A 23437-nucleotide genomic window follows, 5' to 3' on the forward strand; every position below is an offset into this window, starting at 1 on the left:
ACACAGTCTGTTAATTTGTGCATAAATCAAAGAAGGACATTTTCTCTTATTCATGATCTTCTTTGACTCAACTAGTAGTGAGACTTGGAAATAGCTATTTGAAATCATGACCTGAGTCTGCATGAACTTGCTGTGTCAGAAACTGTGAGCCTTGACTTCTCTTCCTGAGTGAAGGAACAACTGTTTGTCATCTCCATAACTCTCAAGGGTGAGATGAGATTCCAGGACACAAAATCATCGTAGAAAACTTTGCCAGTCTGAGGACTGGAACAAAAGTAAGGCCAGCAAGAGCAATCCTGTCTTCTTTTATGCCAAATGATGAAGAACTATAATGGGAAATGCAGGTGTATGTCAGGAACTGATGCACACCTGAGGTCTTACATGAAGAATGTAATAATTACTGAGCAGAATGGATTTATCTCTTTTAGCTATCTTTGAGTGGGAAACGTGTCTATCTTGCCAAGCTAGTGTTTCCTATTGAAATGATTGAAATGAAATTCTGACTAAACAATTAGTAGGTAAAGATCATCATTAAGATGCCCAATAGACAGTTTCTTGAGGAAAGCCAGATATTGCCAAGAATTGATCACTGCTTCCCACATTTCATTTTAGAGAGTCCAAAATATTAGAACCAAATTTTTAAAGGGGCTTAATTTTGGAATAACTAGCAACTCTACAAATCCTTGTTACACCACTCAGCAGTATAGTTATTGAATATTCAGGCACATTTGCTGCAGCATCAACAAATGTGGCTCTGAAAACATTGTTCTCAACAGCAGTAATAACATCTTTAGCCTAGAGAGCCTCAAGTACATTGATGGAAGAGCCATAGTTATAAAAAATAATAACTGTAGAAAATAAATATGAAAATAAGGTAAAAATATGTATAGAATCTTACTGTATAGAAATCCATTTTACCTATATTCTCTCATGGGATCATTATAACAACCCTGTGACAGAAACCGGCTAAGGGCTTATAATATAATCTCCATTGCTGAAGAAAAATGATGCTTAGAATGGTTGAAAAACTCAACTGGTAGATGTCAGTATCAGGGCTAGAAAGTAGGACAAGGCTCTCTCCCTTGGTGCTCCCTTCCAGTCTTGAAGTATTGCACATGAAACAAACATTGAGTTATAGCCAAGGCTTTTAAAATAGAATTTCTGAAAGTTCCAAAGAAAATTTAAAAAAGAAACTGCACTATAGTGATGGTTGAGATCCACTGATGGGGAAATGAGGATCATGTGTGTTTTATCCATTATGGGGAACAGATTGTAGATCCAGATCTATGTTAATATGATAATGCTTCAAAAACCCAGAAATCACTTTTCCAGCTTTGTCAACTATGTAAAATAGCTGAAAAAGCAAACTATTTCAGTGCAGCCAAATCTGAAGTCCTTGAATTATTCACTGAAGCTCCTTTCAAGAGATCCCCTCAGGCTATCATTCAGAACCTAATTACTTCTATTTCTAAGGATGGTGCTTATCTTGTTCTTCAAGTTCACAGTAAATTAGAAAAGGGGAGGAAAGCAGTTACTTTAGACTGACATGCTGATAATAGCCACAAGTGGCAGCTGGTAGTCTAACTAATCATAGAGATCTCTCAAAAAATGCTAAAACAAAACAAAACAAGAAAAGCAAACAAAAGCATGGAAACCTGTGGCCATTTAAAGAAGGGACAAAATGATTTAAATTGTTTCACTGACCCCAAAAGTATCCCTGTGCTAGTCTGTAATAATCACTAATTTTCATAGCGTTGACTATGGCAGACCAGAAGGCTCCTTGGGTAATGGCAGTTATCTCAAAATGGTCCATTTTGAATGTGGTTGTTTAAATCTCCATATAATAAAGAAGACAAGGAAGGTTCGGGGCCCTCCTGGGATTTTTGGACTGGAGAAGTAGTTCAAAATGGAGCATTCAGGACTCTTAAAGAGTTTGGAATCTCGATGGAAGACAATATTTTTGAGTGTGCTCTGAAAGAAGATGATAAAGGCTAAGGGTCAAAATGAATTATTTCAAGGCCTGATTCATCCAAGCCAGAGCTATTCATAATATTTATCTGGAGATGTGCAGTGGTTGCCAGGACCTTTATCTAATTTGCTTGCTCTCATAGGTTAAGTACTTTTTCCTAGGGGATATTTCTCTAGAATGTATCTATGGTATAAAAATAATGTGACATGATAGCAATAGCACTGGAGCCAGGGTCAGAAGACTTGGGTTGAACTCTACCATTTACTAGTTGTGCATCATCAGGCATCTCAGTTTTCTCACCTTTAAAATGAAGATGGCAGTGGACTAAATCACAGTTTATTAACCTGAGGGTCTATGAACGTGTTATTTAACAAATAATTTAATAATTATTTCAATGGAATTGGTTTCCTTTGCAATCCTGTGTATTTTATGTTATGTATTATTCTGAGTGGTCCATGGGCTTTACCAAATTGCCCTGGGCATCTGTGACACACACAAAAATGTTACGGAATCCTGAACTAGATGACTCCTTAGGTTTCTTCTAGTTCTAACATTCTACAATCCTAAGATGTGGTCATTTTGGGCACTGTAGGTTTATAGAATCACAAAGAGCATGTCAAGGTCTTATACCTCCATATTCTTAAAAACAAAAATAAAAACTAAACTTGCCCCATCACTTCACAGTCAGAAACTGAGGTATATTTTCCATGTTAGGTTGGGAATGCAAATGGTCTCAGGAGTCATAGATTTAGATTTCAGTAGCTTCCTTACTCTATTCTTCAAGCCAAATTGAGGAAGTCTACTGAGCTTAAAGCAATTATATCTGAGTTAAAATAACTGCCTAAATTCTATACGCCCCCCTCCCCCCGCCAGTTTTACTTAGACAAAATTCTCATGGTCCTTTTTTACAAAAGTAAAAGCTCTGTCCTGTCTTCTTCATGTAATCTCCAAGGGGGCAGTGGCTGAGTTCAATTATTCTCAGCCAATGGGAGAAGAGTCTCTGGCACCCAATTGATTTAGAAATAATAGCCATTTATCCAAGTAGTTAAGGGCTTTTACCCTTGCAAAGTAATTTCATATCTCTCATCTCATTTTATCCTCACAACTCTCTTAGATGGATAGAGCAAGCCATATCTATTCCTCTCTTAGTTTTTTCCCTGTGTGAGGTCCAGGTATATTAATTTAAGAATTTCTAAAATAGAAAGGACTTTAAAATCACCCTAATTCAAACCCTTCAACTTTGCAGATGAAATAATAACAGCATGGAAGCTAAATGACAACCCAAGACATGTAAGCAGTTAGCTGCTAGGCTGGGATTGGAACCCAGGTCTTGATTCTCAGGTTAGCATTCTACTATACTTCAGTGGTCTATCTAAACTATGCTGACTCACAGAGGAGGTGAACAGTTTAATTGAAAGTCTAGTTTTCTATCTCCAATCCATTCATCTTCTCAACTTACCTTTCAGGTTTCATTCTTCCTTTACCTGCAGAAACAAGGAACTGTAGAACCAGAGATAAAATAAGAAGCACATTCTTGCTGGAATACAGGAGGCTGTTGAAATCTTCTTTTATTCAGTAGGACCATAATTTTGGGAGGAAACAATCTCTCTCTCTCTCCTTCTCTCTCTCTCTCTCTCTCTCTCTCTCTCTCTCTCTCTCTCTCTCTCTCTGTGTCTTTCTCTGTGTCTCTGTCTCTCTTCCCTCTCTGACTTCTCTCTGTCTCTCTCTGTCTCTGTCTGTCTGTCTGTCTGTCTGTCTGTCTGTCTCTCTCTCTCTCTCTCTCTCTCCAAATGAGTCTGTGTTTTCAACTATAGGATACCATTCTCAGATTGCTCAGCTAATTCAGACTTGGTTCATTCCAGCTGCCCCATTTCTGATAAAGCCTGAGCTTTGTGTAGGCTACAACTTGGGAGGCCCAGTCTACAACTAAAATGAAATATTTTAATCTTAATTACTTAAGGGCTTGAATCCCTACCTGCTATAATTTCACATGCTGTTCTTGATAACAATCTCCATTAAATTCCTGAGATGCTGATGCTATGTTTGAACAATACTTGTGAAAAGTTGAGAGGTCCTAAAGGAACTTGAGGAGGGGGATGGGGAAGGAGGAAAGTGCTTGAGGAAGTAGGGAAAACATATATATATGTAGAAGCAGACTTTGCCCAGGCTACCCCAAAAAAGGACACATGCAGCCAAATACAACTGGGAGGGATGAGTTTGTTTTGTTTTCTTTAAATGAGAGGTTGTGGCTGTGGGGCTTTCCTTAGCTACTTTGTTAATATGACTTTTGTTTCAAGAGGGTTGAGATTTTGTTAGAGGTACTTACAACCTGTGTGATTCTTGTCCCAATACCTGATGATTAAAGAGACATTGTTCCTTTTCAAGAACGCCTCCTACTCTACATTACTAACTCAATGTGTTAAATTTATGGTTGGACTATGAGATTGAAGATTTCAATTCTCCCTTAGCCTTTGCTGGCTTTTTCACTTTGGCTTTTTGACCTCAAATGTTGATCATACTAATAGTCTCTTAGTGATCTACAGTGACTTTTTCCATCTGACTCTGCTGACAAGCCCTGCCTTCTGGCTGGATGGCCTTATCAAAGGCTGAATAGGCTGTGAGCTAGAAAATATCCACAGTTGTTAGAGTGATGCTGTAGCATCATCCCTCCCAACTAGTTGCACGCTGCTTTCTCATTAGAGTTCATGTTTCCAAAGGATCAGGAAGTAGATAATTAGTGAGTCAATAAATATTTATAAAGTGCCTCCTGTGTGCCAGGAACTTCACAAATATAATCTCATTTTATTCTTATAACAACTTTGGGATACAGGGGCTATTGTTTTTTCTCATTTTACAGTTAAGGAAACTAAGGCAAACAATGGTTAAGTGAATTGTTTAGGCTCACATAGCCAAAATTTGTCTGAGGTCGGATTTGAACTCAGAGCTTCTTTGTTCCAATTCTAATGGGGGGGATAAAATGCAAATAACAGTACAACTTATATATATATATATATATATATACATATATATATATATATATATGATAAATTGGAGATAATGAATAGAGGCGTGCTACTAGAATTAAAGGAGACTGGGAAAGACTTACAGTAGAAGGTAGGATTTTATTTTGTCCTTGAAGGAAGCTGCAAAAGTTAGGAGGGAGAGATGAAAAGGGCATAGGGCAGTGGTTCTCAACCTGTGGGTCACGACCCTGGCAGGGGTTGAATGACCAAAACACAGGGGTCGCCTAAAGCCATTGGAAAATACATATTTTCGATGGCTTTAGCTGCTGAGAAATTGTGCTACTTTACAGAAAGATCTCGGAAAGAACGGGGACCCTGCTGCCTGCACATTGTACTAATATTAGTTACCTATCAGCAGCCCTCCCCCTATGAGGGGTGATGGATTTACCCTATTGCCTGGAGACCAGACTCAAACAGAGACCCAGAGAGAGAACCCGGGCGCTGGCTCCCCAGAGGTTAAGAACGAGTCCTGGAGCGGATAAAGGAGCCGAGTAACCCCAGCAAAGTGAAGCCTCAGTTTGAGCTGGAGGGAGACGACAGAAAGAAGAAGGCAGTGCCTGTTGACCCACTCACCAGGCAGGACTTACCTCCCACCCCAGCAATCAGGCTGACTCCTGCTGGATTAATATTTTTCAACATATAATTAAATATTGTTTTTGTGATTGATCACTATGTTTAAATTATGTTTGATTTGTAGCAATGAGAATACATAATGCATATCAGGTATTTACATTCCGAATCATAATTGTAGCAAAATTACAGTTTTGAAGTAGCCACCAAAATAATTTTTTGGTTTGGTGTCACCACAACATGAGGAACTGTATTGCGGGGTCATGGCATTAGAAAGGTTGAGAACCAATGGCATAGGGGATGGATAGTCAAGTTCAAGAGCTCCCAAGATAGCAAAACATTTTCAAATGAGCAGAACAAGGCTCCAAAATAAATCTAGATGGTGTAATGGATAGAGCGCTGGGCCTAAAGTCAGTTCAAATATGCCCTCGGACACTAACTTCATGACCCTGGACAAGTTAGTATTTCCCTCAGTTTTCTCATCTATAAAATGAGCTGGAGAAGGAAATGACAAACCACTCCAGTATTTTTTGCCCAGAAAACCCCCAAATGGGGTCACAAAGAGTCAAACATGAATGCAACAACTGAACAACAACAAAAGGTCCCTAATCCAAATAGTAGGGCAGGGATGCAATGACAAAACACAGAATTACCTGAATTTAAGACTGGAATCCAATATTATAAAACTGGGCAAGCATTAGAGTTTGCTCATTGTACAAAGCCCCAACCAGGATACATCTTTGAGGAGTCAGTCATGGGGAAGGAGAGGAGAGCAGAGAATCCAGCTTAGGCAAGTAGTAAGGTTAGGAGAACAGTAGGGGAAATGACTGGGCAATGGTGGCAGAAGTGAGAGGGAGAAGGGACTGATGCCCAAGGGGTGTGATCTTTCAAGGGGAAGAAAAATTATACATTGGATTAATAATTAATAAATATAGGATGAGAGCTGAAGAGAGATCTTCAAACCCAGTCCCCTTATTTTGCAGATGAAGTATCTAGTGAAAAAGATTACTGCATGAGGTGTCAAGGGACCCAGAATTGAATCTTGGTTTTGTTACTTTCACTTAGTAACTGTGTGATCAGCAAGACCTTTTACTCCTCTTGTCCTTAATATTCTTATCTCTAAAATGAGGGTTCTGGATGATGATTTCTAAAGTCCCATCTAGGTCCAAGAGTACCTGAATATTTAAATTGTCCTCAATCCTCGCCTTACTGTAATAGTTAAGTCATTCACAATTGATCATCATACATTACTGTTTTTACTATATATAACATTCTCATGATTCTGCTCACTTTGCTTTGCATCATTTTATACGTCTTTCTAGGGTTTTCTATGATCAGCTCTTTTATCATTTCTAATGGCAATAGTATTCCATTAAAATCATATGCTACAACTTGCTTAGCCATTCTCCAATTGATGGACAATTTTGAAGGCATTAAATTGAAAAGTTTTTGTACAAATAAAATTAATGTACCCAAGATTAGAAGGAAAGTAATAAGTGGGGGGGGAAATTTATAAGTAGTTTCTCAGATAGAAATCTCATTTATATAGAGACCTATGAACTAAGCCAACCATTTTGGAGAGTGATTTGGAATTACCCTCAAAAAGTTATAAAACTGTGTATACTTTTTGATCTTGTAATACCTCTATTTGGTTTATTTCCTAAGGAGATTAAGGAAAAGGGAAAAAAACTTCACATTTTAAAAAATATTTATAACAGTTTTTTTTCTTTTGGCAAAGAACTGGAATCTGAAGAGCTTCGTCAAATATATAAGAATATGAGCCATTCTTCAATTGATACAATGGCTTCAATTGATTCAAAAGATATGCACAGACAGTTTTTGGATGAAGCAATCAAAGATATATTTGACTAAATGAAAAAATGCTCGAAATCATTATTTATTAGAGAAATTAAAATCAAAATAACTGAGATATCATCTCATACCTTACGTTTTCCCTGTACTCACCTTCCAATCTAGTAAGGATGAAATAGGACCCCTGGGACCCTAAATAGATATCAACACAAGTAATTTCCCTGTCCTTTAGGAAATTTTTCAATACCATCCCTCAAGGAACTGGAATAAGTCCTCTGGAGTATGTGTCATTGGCCTCACATGCTTATTTCTGTATTTAAGAAAGCCTTCTTATGCTATGTCATCCCTCATTTTCCATATGCCTCAGGTACTAGAGTTTACCCACGGTGTGCCCTGTAAAGGGCCTAAGCTACTTTGTATGGCATTCTCAAGGTGCCATGTAAATTGTTGTTGTTGTTCAGTCATATGTGACTCTTCATGAACCTATTTGGGATTTTCTTGACAAAGATACTGGAGTGCTTTGCCATTTCCTTCTCCATTTGACAGATGAAGAACTGTGGCAAATAGGGTTTAAGTAACTTGTTCAGGGTCACACAAATGGTGTCAGAGGCCATATTTGAACTTAGGAAAATGAACCTTCTTGACTTTAGTCCAGGCACTCTATCTGCTATACCACCTAGCTCACCTCCAGATAAATACAGGAAAATAATTATAAATATACTCTCATCCTGGCTTCTTTCTCACAGTCATTTCCAATTTAATTTCCTTTCATCCTTGATCCTACCCCTAGTTCTGGCAAAGCTTTCTGGCTGATTTTATGAACTCTGACTCATTCATAGGCTGACTGGTGTGGTGGAAAGGGCAGCACCTTTGGAATTGTGATCAAATCACAGGTTCAAATTTTTGTTCTGTGGCTTTTTATCTGTGTGACCTTGGAGAAGTCACTAGAGCTCTTTGGACCTCAGCTTCCTCATCAGTAAAATGAGGAGATTTAAATAGATGACCTTTAAAGGTTCCCTCTAGCTTTGAATTCATAACCTCTATGTCCTTTCAATACACTGTTACTAAAATAGTTGTTTTCTTTCCTGGTCCTGTAGCCCAGGCAGGAAAAATACTTAAGAGATGCACTTCTACTCTTACAGAAGCATGGTCTGTACTTGGTACACATCAAGCTGTTCTGAAGAAAGCTTCTATAAGAGCCCTCATATTTTCAGATGGATTTTGTGAATTTATGGCCACGTATTCCCTTTGCTCTATTCCCCTTTTGCTCAAAGTTATATGATGAGTATTATATCAGCATCAAGTTTTCAAGAAATCTAAAATGTCTTCCTATAACAAAATTAACACCAACATTGGCATATCCTAAACTCTATTTATGTTACGTCCTTTACTTCAGCTCAAGATGGAACAAGGAGAGTGTTCCTTTTTGCTGACTGGGGCAAAGACATATACTGTTAGCTGAAACTCACATGGTGAATTCTGTCATAGTCAATTCAACAGATGTTTGGGGTAGCTAAGAAGCACAGTGGATAGAGTGCCAGGTCTAGAGTCCAGAGGAAGTGGGTGTTTGAATCTGGCCTTGGACACTTCCTAACCATGTGACATTGGGCAAGTCACTTAATCCTAATTATCTAGTCCCTCCCACTCTTCTGTTTGAGAATCTATATGTAGACAGATAGTAAGGATTAAAAATAAAGAAAAACCACAGAAACATTTATAAAGCAATTGTGTACAAGGTGCTAACTGAGTTTGGCTTTAGGGGTAATCAAATACTTTAATGAATTTATGAGTACAGATCTATATCATCATCTTACTCAACATGCTCTTGCTTTTGGAATCCTTCACAATTTACCCCTTCCTAACTTTCTAGTTTTTACATTTTATTCTAAGTATTTCATGGCCCAGCAAAAATTGGTCTTTTTGTTATGTGTCTCACACAACAATCACTATCCTGACTGTGCTCAGAAGCCTGGAATGTTCTCTCTCCTTATCTTCTCCTGGATTCTTTGTTTTCCTTAAAGATTTAGCTTGAATCTCACCTTAGGCATGAAGCTTTTCCTACTCCTTCCTTTGCCCTCCCCAACAGCTAGTATCTTCCCATTGAGATTACTTCTCATTTCTACTATAATAGATGTGATGTGCATATAGTTATTTGCATGTTGAATCCATTATTAGAGCTTGAATTCTTGAGGCATCTAGTAGCTAAGTGGATAGAATGCAATACCTGGTAAAGGGTGGTTGTGGGTTCAAATTTGATATCAGACATATCCTAGATGTATAACTCTGGTCTAGTCACTTAATTCCAATTGCTTAGCCCTTACAAGATCTTCTGTCTTGGAATCAATAGTTAGTATGGAATAAAAGACAGAAGATAAAGATTTATTTGAAAAAATTGAGTTTTTTTAAGGCAAAGACTGTGGTTTTTTTTGTTTGTTTGTTTTTGCCTTTTTTTGTATCCTTAGCACTTAGCACAATGCCTCACACAGAAAATTCTCAATAAATGCAAGTTGACTGACTGACAATAAGGGAATTCCTATCAATGATGAGTTCATAATTTATCCCTAGCAGCATATCTTGCTCTCTCTCCCCATAAGTTTTCCACAAGAGGTATGTCTATTGTTCTTGGTGATTTCCTTGAGTTCTTGTTGGGCTTTCATTCTACCCATTCATTCCTCTTGCCATATGACCACATCTTTTTGATTGATGTTAGGCATAAAAAAGAGAAAAATCAAATAGTTCCTATTTGCAAGATGCTAACATTACTCATATGGAATTTTTAAAGGTTATTATATTGACCTCTAAGTACTTATATTATTTTTAAACCCTTACATTCTATTGTGGTATCAGTTCTAAGACAGAAGAGAGGCAAGGGCTAGGCAATCGGGGTTAAGTGTCACAGAGACAGGAAGTATCTGAGTCTAGATTTGATGCTGGGTCCTCCAGACTGCAGACCTGTCACTCTATCAAATGTGCTACCTAGCTGCCCCAAGCACTTCTATGCTACTAATATGTTAGTATAGGAACTTTAAAAATCTTTCTCTCCTAGTATACAGAGAAATATTCTATGAGGATGTATAGTTTATATTATTCTAATTGTGAAACTAAATGAACATTTTAGCACATAGGTTACTATTTTCTTCTCCCTGAAATGGATGAGCAAGAAGCTAAGAAAAAATTAATTCCTGGAATATTCTATATCCTCATTCTTTATGGAGCTAGAACTGATCACCTTCTTTACACTTGTGAAAAATTTGACCTGTTCACTCTGATTAGCCTAGATTTAGCAATGAAATATAAAGTTCCAGCTTTAACTTAAAAAAAATTACAATCCTTTAGTACCTTCTCTAAATCTTTCTCTACATGCTATTTTCCCTTTTTGAAGACATCTTAGACTTTTCTAGGTCCCCTATAGGGTCTAAAACAGTGCTTTACACATGGAAAGGGCTCAAGGACTATTTGATGATTAATCAAAGGCATTAATGATATCGACCTATTGACATATCTTCCAGTAATGCTCATTCACTCAGACTATCATACAATCAATAGGCTGCATTTGAAATGTGCTTGAATCTTGGGGTTAGCTATGACATCTGCAAAGTAAAAATGACAGTTTGGCCACCCAGGGATTAAACTCTTACCCTCACCCCATTAGCCCAAAGCTCTAACCTCTCTCTTTTTCAATAAGCTAGTACTTAAATGGGATAATGGATTTAGTTCCAAAGAAAGAATTTTTCCCCTCTTATTTAATTGTCTTCTAATATTACAAGAACCAGGGCTCCTCAGCATGGTCACTTTTGAGTCACTGAATTCATCTGAAAAATCTATGAAAAACAGAGTGGACAATGGGGTGAATAATCCTTCTTTTTTCTGGAAAGCATGAAAGAAACTTTTTAATCACAAGTTGGTCAGGATCTGAATTTAATTCTTAGGATAAAAAAGATAAACTGATACCTGGCAGCCATGTGATGTCCTCATTCCAGGGGTATGCCTTGGGATTGTGGAATTTATGTCATGACTGTATTCAATCAATCAGTCAACAAGAATTCATTTAAGCACCCCCTACATTCACAGTTAATGAATTAGATGCTGTAAAGAACATAAAAGAAGTGTAAGTCTTGGTTTTTGTCCTACATAATTCAATTTTACAAACATTTATTAAGCTCCTATGGTGTAAGACACTGTATTTGTCTCTGAGAATACAAAGATAAAACAAAACTAAAAAAAAATTATTTGCCCTCAAGAATTTTATATCTTACTAGAGGTGGGGGAGAGCACACTAATATGTGCTAAGGTGGATAGAGCATTTGATCTGGGCAGGGTGACCTGAATTTAAATCCATTCTTAGACAATTTACCAGCTGTGTAATCCTGGGTAAGTCACTTAACTTCTGTCTACCTGTTTCTTCATCTGTAAAATGGGGATGATAACAGCACCAGGATCAAATGAAAGAATATTTATAAAGCATTTTGTAAGCCTTAAAGTAATATATTAATGCCATTATTGTTACCACGAGGAGCTTAGAGTAAGTTTTGTTAAGACACAGTAACCTTCATGGAGGAGGAGATATTTGAGCTGAAATTTGAAGGGAGATGAAAGTTTTGAGACAGAGTTGAGGAGAGATTGAATTCTCTCCTTCCCACTTCACACCCCCTTGGTATCATCTCCCATTATTTTTTCCTTTACTGCAGTTTCTAATGAAGAGGTAGCCCTCCTGCAAAGGCCAAATCCTCTAAGTGCAACCTTGATCCCAGTTACTTCTGGCTTCTACTACATATTGACCCCTCTAGTATTTCCTACCTTCCTGAATCTTTGCTTATTAATTGACAGTTGCTTATTAAATAACAATCTTTGCCTTAGTAACTTTTGTGCTGCTTATATATGTCCAACTCTCCTCCATCTTTAAAAAGCCCTCACTTGATCTGATCATCCCCATTAGCAATTATCCTTTATTCTTCTTCCCTTTCTCAGTCATAGGTCTTGAAGAAGCAATTGGTACCTCCACTGCCTCTCCTCTCACTCTTCTTAGATCTTTTGTAATCTGCTTTCTGACCTCATCATTCAACTGAATTGACTCTCTACAAAACTACCAATGATCTCTTAATGGTCAAATCTAATGTCTGCTTCTCAATCCTCATTATTCTTGACCTTTTTGCCATAGTTAACACTGATGACCACCTTCCCCTCCTGGATACTTTCTTGTCTCTACGTTTTTATGACACTACTCTTTCCTGGTTCTCATCTTATCCCTTTATTTGTTTCTTCTCAGATGTCTATGCTAGATGATCATCTCAGCCTCGGTTTCTCACTTATAAAATGGGGGGGGGGGTAGTAATAGTATCTACCTCATAAGGTCTTTGTGAAAAATCAAACTAGATGTTTGTACTTATGTAACATGTAAAAGTACTTAAAAGTACTATGGAAATGTTAATTATTATTATTAGCTGTTATTATTGAGAATCCAGAATGAGCAAAAAGAAGGAAAATACTAAGCCTAACTGAAGTGGAAGAAACGTATTTGGGAGTAGTATAGAATATGTTCAGATAGTTAAAGTAGAACCAGATTAAACACAGAGAAAGGAATTTGGACTTGACCCAGTAAAGAATAGGGAGCTATCAGAAGTATTTGAACTGGGGAGTATCATTCTATCAATAGTGTTTCAGGAACATTTGTGGCAGTTGAAAAGGAGGAATTCAAGCGAGGAGGAGGTAGAAGCTGAAATACAAGCTAGTAAGTGTAATGAACAAAAGGCAAAATGACTGATCAATTTATTAAACAAATTCATGCCAATTAACTAACAAGTTGGGACGATGCCCCTTCCCCAATTTAGGGCTGGACCCTGAATTAGAGGGGGAAACAGACTTTTCTACATTAAAAACACTTAAATCAAATAAGGCCAATTAATTAAAAGGAAATCATACAACATTTAAGTAATCTGATTCTATTGGATGAAAGATTAGAGACTTTACAAGTTAAGAGAGGGAGAGTGAACAGATTCAATTCCCTGATTCAGGAATTCAGGAAAAGAAGTGTCCTAATCCTCCCAAGTATCTGCAAACAATCAAAGGAAGAAGGAAACAGTAATTGATTAATGAGTACAGGGCCAGTTTTCAGAAGAGACATATATGAGTTGCTTGAGATACATAATTATGAGAAAACTCTTTACATCAGTCTTAGGATTTGATTGAGTTTTTGGTCAACATAACCTAAGAGGTCAAGGATCTCTAAATAGCAGGTATAAGAGGTCCAGTATCCCAGCCACACAGGACTGGGTTCAAACAATGCAATATGGTTTTCTCCCAATTCCCACAATTGAATAAACTTTTCTGACAGGACTAAGCCCGTACTTAAATAGAAAGAGAATTAAGCTAGTTCCAGAACTGAGTCACAAGATAGTCCTTATGGTTCACTCAATACCTACGATTAACCATTTGCTGTCCTACTCCCTCAATTCCTTTAATGTGGCCTTCCTTGCTTTGAATATAAATTGTGGGAATAAAGAAGAGGTAATCCTGAGAGGTGTTTAAAAAGAAGAGATGGTACAAATGGTGATAGTTAAGTATAGGGGATGAATGAGAAAGATATTACATTTTCTATCGTGGGATGCTAGAAGAATGGTGATTATTTAGAAATTCTTAGCCTTTTATCCCATCTATCCAATGCCAGCTACAACATAAAATTCAAGCCATTATATTTTATGTTGTCAAGGATCTAGTCTCAATTCTGCCAAAAGTGGGCAAAACACAACCTCTCTAAGCCAGTTTTCTTAGTTGTAAAAGGAAGGTGTGATTAGAAAAATCTTTAAGATTCCTTCTAGTACTACTAGGGCAGGCACTGAACAGAATGAGGCAATGTTGGAGACCACACCATTCCTGCCATTCCCAGAACTTTAACCACATGGAGTTTGTGAATATCACAAAAATTTATAAATTTATTTCACAGTCTATTATTCCTACATCTATGAAGATGCATGTGAAAGGGAGAGAAAATGGAACATATTTGAACCTGAAAACTTCAGATATTTAGGCCTGGGAGGGACCTCAGAAATCACCTAGTTCAATTCTTTCATTTACTAAATGAGAAAACTGAGGCCAGAAAGATTATGCTATTTGTTCAAGGACATGCAAATTGAAATCACACAATCTGAACTCAAATCCAGGTCCTATGAACCCAAAGGTAGAATTTCCAAGTATTCTATGCTTTTTACAGTGGTTCCAACCAAATTTAAATCAGGTCTTTTCATGGTAAATTGAAGTGCCATTGTTCAATAGCCACTAGAAAATTGTTTCTTTATCCCTCTAAACCTGGTACTTTGATCAAACTCTAGCAAATGGAATTGGCAACTGCAAGGAGAGTTTTGAAAGCTGCTACCAACAGGATTGCCAGTGCCTAGGAATGAATCTAACTCCTCCAGGCAAGGTTTTTCCACAGAGCAGGTAGCAATGGGTAGGAACAACCTTCAATTAAATGACTCCTTGCTCAGCCTTGTTCTTAGGTCCTCCAGAGATAACACAGAGGAATTTCACTGCCTGACAAGATCCAGAGCAGCTGTGGTCTTTTCAGACCTGAAAGAGAAAAGTCTAATGGGTATTGAGAAGACATTCAGCTGTTGGTTCTACATTCCACTGGGTTTCCCGCCAAGTACAAGCTAGCACAGAAAGCTCTTTTTGTGTTATATATGGCCTTCCATGCAGACCATTATCTTAGATAAAATGCATGGTTACAGGGATTGACTAACAAACATGTTCAACTTGTTTCCACAATTATTCTTGACTTAGCTGGCTTAGTAGTATACAAGATGAAGCCTAACCAGCCATGAGTTACCCATCAACAAAGTCTGTTGTTTGGCTCTTTTCCCCCTCCCTGAAGAATTAAACAAATACTTTTCCTTTCTAATCCAGCAGAAAATTGTCGTTGCTTGGTTCAACAGTCTAGGCCACAAGTCAGTGTGGTGAAGATTTCCCTTATGTTCCCAGAAGAGCAGGTCGGTTTGATATTCCCAGTTTCTGAAGCAAAGAGGGAAATAAAGCCAGGCCACAAACCCTCTAACAAAAAAAGCAAGGTTAGAAAACTACTCTAATTCCCTGCATTTCATGTATGCAAAGGTCTCTAAAACTAGTGAGGAGGGGAAAAAGAAACAAAAAAAGAGCAACATTTTCTGAGATTCACAAGAATGAGCTTTCTCTGTTAAATAAGTTGTGAAACAATTTTCTCTCCTTATAGCCTTTCTCTTGACCAATAACTAATTGAGAGAGTGGAAAAAAAAAACAATTATGTGCAGTCTGTCATTCTCTTCCTCCACAAATTCTTCTGTTTTCCTTGCACTCAGCAATGTTGATGGAAAGACAATTACATTACCAGACCATTTCAGAGAAGAGGGCAATTGCTGGCTGCACAAGATCAGCTTTCTCCTATAAATATAAGGGCCGCCTTATTTTATTTTTATTTTCCTCTCTTCCTCCTAATTTGTATCAAGGATTAACTATTTAAAAGGCTAGCTGATATTGGCTAACCTACTAGCAGATAATGGCTTTCAGACTTTAAAGATGTTTGAGAAAAGGTTGATTTGAAAAAAGAATAAGAGAACCTAGAAGATCAAAATGAAAATATTCCCAAATTTTGACCCCTATTTAGGTCTCATGGGGATCATAGCTTTTGCTTATTAGGGTCCCAAATGTGAGGTCATTTGCCAGTGTGGGAGTTGATTAATTCAATCAAATTCTTCCAATACACTTAAAATTCTACTGAATCAATCATGACCTTTAGACCTAAAACAAAATGTCTTAGACCAACTTAGATTTCTGAGAACCATCCTATAAACAGAAATAAAGTTGCACAGAAAGTCCATTTCGGTTGGTCAAGAGATTTGGGCCATATCTTTTGGGGCTTATATGAAATCAAAGAATTAGGTAGAAATCTAGAATTTTAGCATTAGCTGCTCCATTAGAAGCCTCCAACTGAACCCATGAGCAAGAACCATTTTGGGAAAAGAGAAGGCCTCCAACTTGACTTGTTCTCCCCTCCTTTCAGAGGATGAAAAGATTTGAACTTCCCCTTAACCATAGGAAAGGTGGCAATGTCTGCATTGGGAAGTAAGGACGGACTGGACATAACAAGAGGCAGAATTCAAGAGGATTCACAAGGATCCCAGTAGAAAAGCCTCACTATTTACCTAAAAGGAACATTCTGGGGACTTCAGCAAAAGAACTTTGAAGTGCTATGAGTTACCTCTTTGCCATATGTGCTAAGCTTGAGCCCACTTTATGCATAGGTGAAGGACTGGGTCACAGGCATTTGAGGGAATCTTTTGTCTCCACTCTCATTATTATACTCAAAACTATAATATCTAACAGCTAGGGGGTACAGTGGATAAAGTGCCTGTCGTGGAATCAAGAATATTCCTCTTCCTGAATTCAAGTCTAGCCTTGAATACTTACTGTGTGACCCTAGGTAAGCCACTTAACCCTATTTGCCTCAGTTTCCTCAACTGTAAAATGAGCTAGACAAGAAAATGGCAAAATGCTCCACTATCTTTGCCAAGAAAAGCTCAAAAGGGCTCATAAAGAGTCAGCCATGACTGAAAACTCATTAAACAACAATCTATTATTATATGGAGAGATGTCATATCTCTGTATAATTTAATAAATAAATATAATTTAATCATATAATACATTTAATTATATCCACATAGACATAATAATCTAGAAGTAATATAGACAAAAACTCTATATTATAATATTCATAAATTTACTATATCCTTAGTAAATACTCTCTTCTAAGAGCTAATTAAGTCTGACTGATTAATGTAAAAATTATAATCAATGAGGGGAAGCAGAGCAGTGGGAGCTTATGCTAGAATATTTAAAATATATCACTATCTTCAGATAGTGGACAAGAAGCCTTGGTCTACCAATGGGATTGGGAGTTGGAATACTAATTCTAGTGCATGCACTGCATCAGGCTGATAGGACTGTTCTAGGGTGGGTTACTCAGCTAGAAGAATCACTGGTGGGTCCTGCAGCTTGACCAAATGGCTTTGAGCTCTATGCTCACATTCTAAAGTTCCTTTTTACCATTTCAGCAAGGAAGATCAAGAATAATCATTGTTAAGTTTTGGCTATTTAGTGAAGCAGGCAAGGCTAATTCCTTTGACATTTGGGCACCATGTAAGATTTTGAGGAATAGCTAGTAACTCTTGCTTCCTTCATCATTCCTTTAAGGTACAGAAAGAGCAGACAGGTCAATGGCAAAATGGCCAATTATCCTTTGGGAGAAAGTATGGGCTTTGCAGCTGAATCCAAGTTGCAGTTGAGCATGAATTCTCATTGCAGGGCTCTGAAATTCCTCTCTTTGGGGCCAATTCTTGAAATGTATTTGTATATAACCAATATTTACAAGGCACAAGGGCTAAAACATTTCCAAATGGGATCTTCATGAAAAGAAAGCCAAGAGCACAAAGACACCACTGTTCTTGAAGATGTATGATTACTGTGCAGCTGGCAGCACAGCATGATGTCACACCAATCATGAGGGTACCCTGACATCTCTCTTCCTTTATTATCATATATTCATCTTCACCAGGCCCCCTGCAGGTTCTTCATCTGTTCACTTCATTTGCAATATACCTGGAAAGCTATAGTGATAAATGACAGTCTCCTTGTGTCCAGTTTTCTCTTTTTTTCACTAATCTATCCTTTAAATATTAGCCCGACCATGTCACTCTTCTTATAAAGTTCTTGTGGCTCCCTATTGCCTTGAAGTTCAAATGACAACTTCTCTGACATCTTAAGTCTTTCACAATTTGTCTCCAACCTATTTTCCCTGGCTGATTAAACATTATTCCTTTCTACACATAATGTACATTCTAGCCAAAGTGGTCTACTTCTTGTTTCCTATACACAGCAGTAAATAATGTTGATGCACTTTAAAGTTTACTCTGCTTTATTAACATTTTCTCCATCACTTAAAACAATCTAGACCAGGGTTGTTAAACATGTTGTCACTTGGCTGTATGACCCCAAAATATCCTTGAGTACAGTAAAATATATTAAAATGTGATTGGGAAATATTTAAGAAAATAAGTAAAAATATAATGAAACATAAGTAATGTTAATATGTGGTTTTCCAAGTCAATATGTGACTGCAGGGAATCTTAGTAGTAGTAGTAGTAGTAGTAGTAGTAGTAGTAGTAGTAGTAGTCTCTCAGTAACCGAGGATGACTATTGTCTTTGTGTGTTTTTGTGCACAAAGACACTTGTGCATGAAGATTTAAGTGGAAAAGTCGATGCAGAGACAGTCCCACTCTCTCGGCATTGGAAGCCTGGGTCCAGTGGCACGAAAAGTCATTACATCTGGAGACTTCCTCAGCTGCATTGGATGGCCGTGTTGTCTTTTGTGCTCCAACACGCCCTAAGCATTCCACAGTGCCTTGCTGCGTCGCCATCTCAGCCATTGAACCTTCTTGTTGGTTTCTTCCGCCTGTTCCACCGAAGCAGTCTTCACATGCTGGGTGAGCAAAGCCCTAGTTCACCAGGGGTTGACAACCCGATGGCTACCCTCACAAGGTTTAGCCTGCCTGTTGAAGCCGTTGCCCAGGGTGTGGCCACTGCTACATGCTAGCAGCTACTAGGAGCCACAAGGGAGAGCTGGGTGTCAGGTGAGGGTCAGAGGCTGGAGAGCTGCCCTAGGAGGGCAGGACAAGCCCTCCATGCCAAAGATATTACTTCTCCCTGAGCACCCCATATACCCCACAGGGAATCTTATTAATGTTTAAATGGTTTCATTTCTATTTTTTAAACCCTTACCTCCTGTCTTAGAATCAAAACTATGTATTGAAGGCAGAAGAGTGGTAAAGGCTAGGAAATGGGGGTTAAGTGATTTGCCCAGGATCACACAGTTAGGAAATGCCAGAGGTCAGATCTGATCCCAGGATCTCCCATCTCTAGGCCTGGCTCTCTATCCACTGAGCCACCTAGCTGACCCCAACTTTTTTTTCTATTTTAGTTTGACACTCTAGTCTAAACAATCAATAAAACAATAAATTGAACACTAATTTGTGGTGTCAATTTCTGTGTATATATACTTACACTGATAATTTAAAAATCAGCTCTAGCAAGTTGGGTCAAGCTGGCGTCAGCACAAAATTTCTGCCTATACACGGTCTCCTCTCTAGTCCCTTTCCACAAATTGTTTTCCATATGTTGAATCTCGTCTCTTCTGCCATTAAGAATTTCTGCCTTCCTTCAAGTGTCAACTCAGGTGCCCCCCTGTGACAGAGGCTGGCACATAAGAAAAGTGCTAGGCTGCAGAATGTGTGAAACTGATCACCTCCATGGGGGAGGGGCCCCCAAGGGATTGGAATCTTGAGGAGGAGGAGACTCTGGCTGGTGGAGGAGTTGATCTCTCAGTCTTGAGAAGCTGAAAAGAGAAAGTGGAAAAAGACTTTCTCCTAAGGGTTACCCACTTTTTCCTGCTTGTGACTGGAAATCCTTCCCCCCAACATTTCCCAATTGAAAAGGCTATTGAAGAGGAAACCTGAGAAGACTTTACTTCAACTCCTGTTGCCCTAAGTCTGAACTGTGACCAAGGGGCCAAACCCAGCGTGAGTCAACCTGACTTTCTCTTAGGGGGCTCAGGCTGCCAAGGCCTGAGTTCCCCCCAAACTCAAGGGATGAGGGAAAAGGGTTTTATATAGAGACAGGGACCCCTTTTCCCCACTTTACTCTCCCATTCTTTCCTTGATAGTTTTTCCTTTGTATTATCCTGATTGAGTTAAGTTAACATTAAAAAGTTATCTGTTAAACTCCTTTTATGACACAAGCATGGTACTGATTCCAAAACCAGGCAGGCCAAAAACAGAGAAAGAAAATTATAGACCAATCTCCCTAATGAATATAGATGCAAAAATCTTAAATAGGATACTAGCAAAAAGACTCCAGCAAGTGATTAGAAGGGTCATCCACCATGATCAAGTAGGATTTATACCAGGGATGCAGGGCTGGTTCAACATTAGGAAAACTATCCACATAATTGATCACATCAACAAGCAAACCAACAAGAACCACATGATTATCTCAATAGATGCAGAAAAAGCCTTTGATAAAATACAACACCCATTCCTACTAAAAACACTAGAAAGCATAGGAATAGAAGGGTCATTCCTAAAAATAATAAACAGTATATATCTAAAACCATCAGCTAATATCATCTGCAATGGGGATAAACTAAATCCATTCCCATTAAGATCAGGAGTGAAACAAGCATGCCCATTATCACCTCTATTATTTGACATTGTATTAGAAACACTAGCAGTAGCAATTAGAGAAGAAAAAGAAATTGAAGGCATCAAAATAGGCAAGGAGGAGACCAAATTATTGCTCTTTGCAGATGACATGATGGTCTACTTAAAGAATCCTAGAGATTCAACCAAAAAGCTAATCAAAATAATCAACAACTTTAGCAAAGTTGCAGGATACAAAATAAACCCACATAAGTCATCAGCATTTCTATATAATTCCAACACAGCTCAGCAGCAAGAACTAGAAAGAGAAATCCCATTCAAAATTACCCTAGACAAAATAAAATACTTAGGAATCTATCTCCCGAGACAAACACAGGACCTATATGAACACAACTACAAAACACTTTCTACACAACTAAAACTAGACTTGAACAATTGGAAGAACATTAACTGCTCATGGGTAGGATGAGCCAATATAATAAAAATGACCATCCTACCCAAACTCATCTATCTATTTAGTGCCATACCCATGGAACTTCCAAAGACAAACCCAAAGATCCCAGCTTTTGGGACAAAAATCCACTATTTCATAAAAACTGCTGGGAAAATTGGAGGACAGTGTGGGAAAGATTAGGCTTAGATCAACACCTCACACCCTACACCAAGATAAATTCAAAATGGGTGAATGACTTGAACATAAAGAAGGAAACTATATGAAAATTAGGCGAACACAGAATAGTATACATGTCAGACCTTTGGGAAGGGAAATACTTCAAAACCAAGCAAGAATTAGAAAGAGTTACAAAATGCAAAATAAATAATCTGGATTACATCAAATTGAAAAGTTTTTGTACAAACAAAACCAATGTAACCAAAATCAGAAGGGTAGCAACAAATTGGAAAACAATCTTCATAAAAACCTCTGACAAAGGTTTAATTACTCAAATTTATAAAGAACGAAATCAATTGTACAAAAAATCAAGCCATTCTCCAATTGACAAATGGGCAAGGGACATGAACAGGCAGTTCTCAGCCAAAGAAATCAAAACTATTAATAAGCACATGAAAAAGTGCTCTACATCTCTTATAATCAGAGAGATGCAAATCAAAACAACTCTGAGGTATCACCTCACACCTAGCAGATTGGCTAACATGACAGCTATGCAAAGTAATGAATGCTGGAGGGGATGTGGCAAAGTGGGGACATTAATTCATTGCTGGTGGAGTTGTGAATTGATCCAACCATTCTGGAGGGCAATTTGGAACTATGTCCAAAGGGCGATAAAAGATTGTTTGCCCTTTGATCCAGCCATAGCACTGCTGGGCTTGTACCCCAAAGAGATAATGGACAAAAAGACTTGTACAAGAATATTCATAGCTGCGCTCTTTGTGGTGGCAAAAAATTGGAAAATGAGGGGATGCCCTTCAATTGGTGAATGGCTGAACAAATTGTGGTATATGTTGGTGATGGAATACTATTGTGCTCAAAGGAATAATAAAGTGGAGGAATTCCATGGAGACTGGAACAACCTCCAGGAAGTGATGCAGAGCGAAAGGAGCAGAACCAGGAAAACATTATACACAGAGACTGATGCATTGTGGTACAATCGAAGGTGATGGACTTCTCCATTAGTATCAATGCAATTTCCCTGAACAATCTGCAGGGATCTAAAAAAAAATACTACCCACAAGCAGAGGATAAACTGTGGGAGTAAAAACACCGATGAAAAACAACTGCTTGACTACAGGGTTGGAGGAGATAAGACTGAGGAGAGACTCTAAATGAACACTATAATGCAAATTCCAACAACAGGGAAATGGGTTCGAGTCAAGAACACATGTGATAACCAGTGGAATCATGCATCGGCTATAGGAGAGGGAAAGGCGGGGGGGGGGGAGGGGAGGAAAAGAAAATGATCTTTGTTTCCAATGAAAAATGTATGAAAACGACCAAATAAAATAATGTTTAAATAAAAAAAAATAATAATTAAAAAAAAAAGTTATCTGTTCCCCAAGCTGTGAACAAGTGTGAGTGATCACACTTGTGAGATCAAGGGGAGACCCTTTGGTCTCAAGTAGTGGAGTGGGGACAAGAAGGACAAGAGTGAATTTGGGAGAGCAACCTTAGCTAAGGAGGAAAGGCAGAAGGGGGGAAATCTTCAAACCCCCTCTTCTCTCTCTGAGTCAACCCTAAACATCAGCTGTCTCCCCTGAACCCCACTTTGAGAAGAGGTCTCCACTCTTTTCCCCTCTCTATACTGAAAGGCTGAACCCCTCGACTACAATTTAACCTCCCCTCGAATACACCTCACTTTATGAAGTCTTTACTGATCCTTCCAATTACTAGTATATTCCAATCACCTTCTTCTCCTACCTTAGAAATAACATTGTATTTATTTGTAAATATTTTGTATTCACTTGCTTTGTTACACAGTTTCCCTCTTTAATCCCCAGGAGAATGTCAGAGAAAATCAGATATATGTAAAGGAATTTTAAAACTTTAAAAGATCTATAGAAATATGAACTGTCATGATGATGATGATGGTGATGATGACGATAATGTCAGTTCCTCCTTGCCCTGGGATATGGTAATTGCTTAATAAATTCTGGTTAAATCTACAATAGTGATAATAAAGAAAAAAAAAAGATCTTATCTGTGTGGGAATAGAATGTGCATTTCAAACTCTAATCTCCATTGCTTCAAATTGTATGTCAAGGACTTTCTATATTCTCTCCTGTCTTCCTGCCCCTTTGATTCATGTATTTTACAAATAGAAACTACTACTTTTCCCTTTGAAGTTCATATATTTGATTTATATTCAACT

At 38.0% G+C, this 23437-nt stretch overlaps 1 protein-coding gene across 4 annotated transcripts in view; it reads right to left on the minus strand.

Annotated features, from left to right (window-relative positions):
• Window positions 1-23437, minus strand: part of STARD13 (StAR related lipid transfer domain containing 13) — a 799642-nt gene that overhangs the window by 766657 nt on the left and 9548 nt on the right. For 3 of the 4 annotated variants that reach the window (XM_007495305.3, XM_056825164.1, XM_056825162.1), the window contains exon 2: window positions 11326-11460. The exons of the other annotated variant lie outside the window; for it this stretch is intronic. The gene's annotated coding sequence lies outside the window, so the exon portion shown is untranslated. The remainder of the gene's footprint in view (window positions 1-11325; window positions 11461-23437) is intronic. 4 annotated transcript variants of the gene reach the window in all.

This window comes from Monodelphis domestica, chromosome 4, assembly GCF_027887165.1.
Source record: "Monodelphis domestica isolate mMonDom1 chromosome 4, mMonDom1.pri, whole genome shotgun sequence".
NCBI lineage: Eukaryota > Metazoa > Chordata > Mammalia > Didelphimorphia > Didelphidae > Monodelphis > Monodelphis domestica.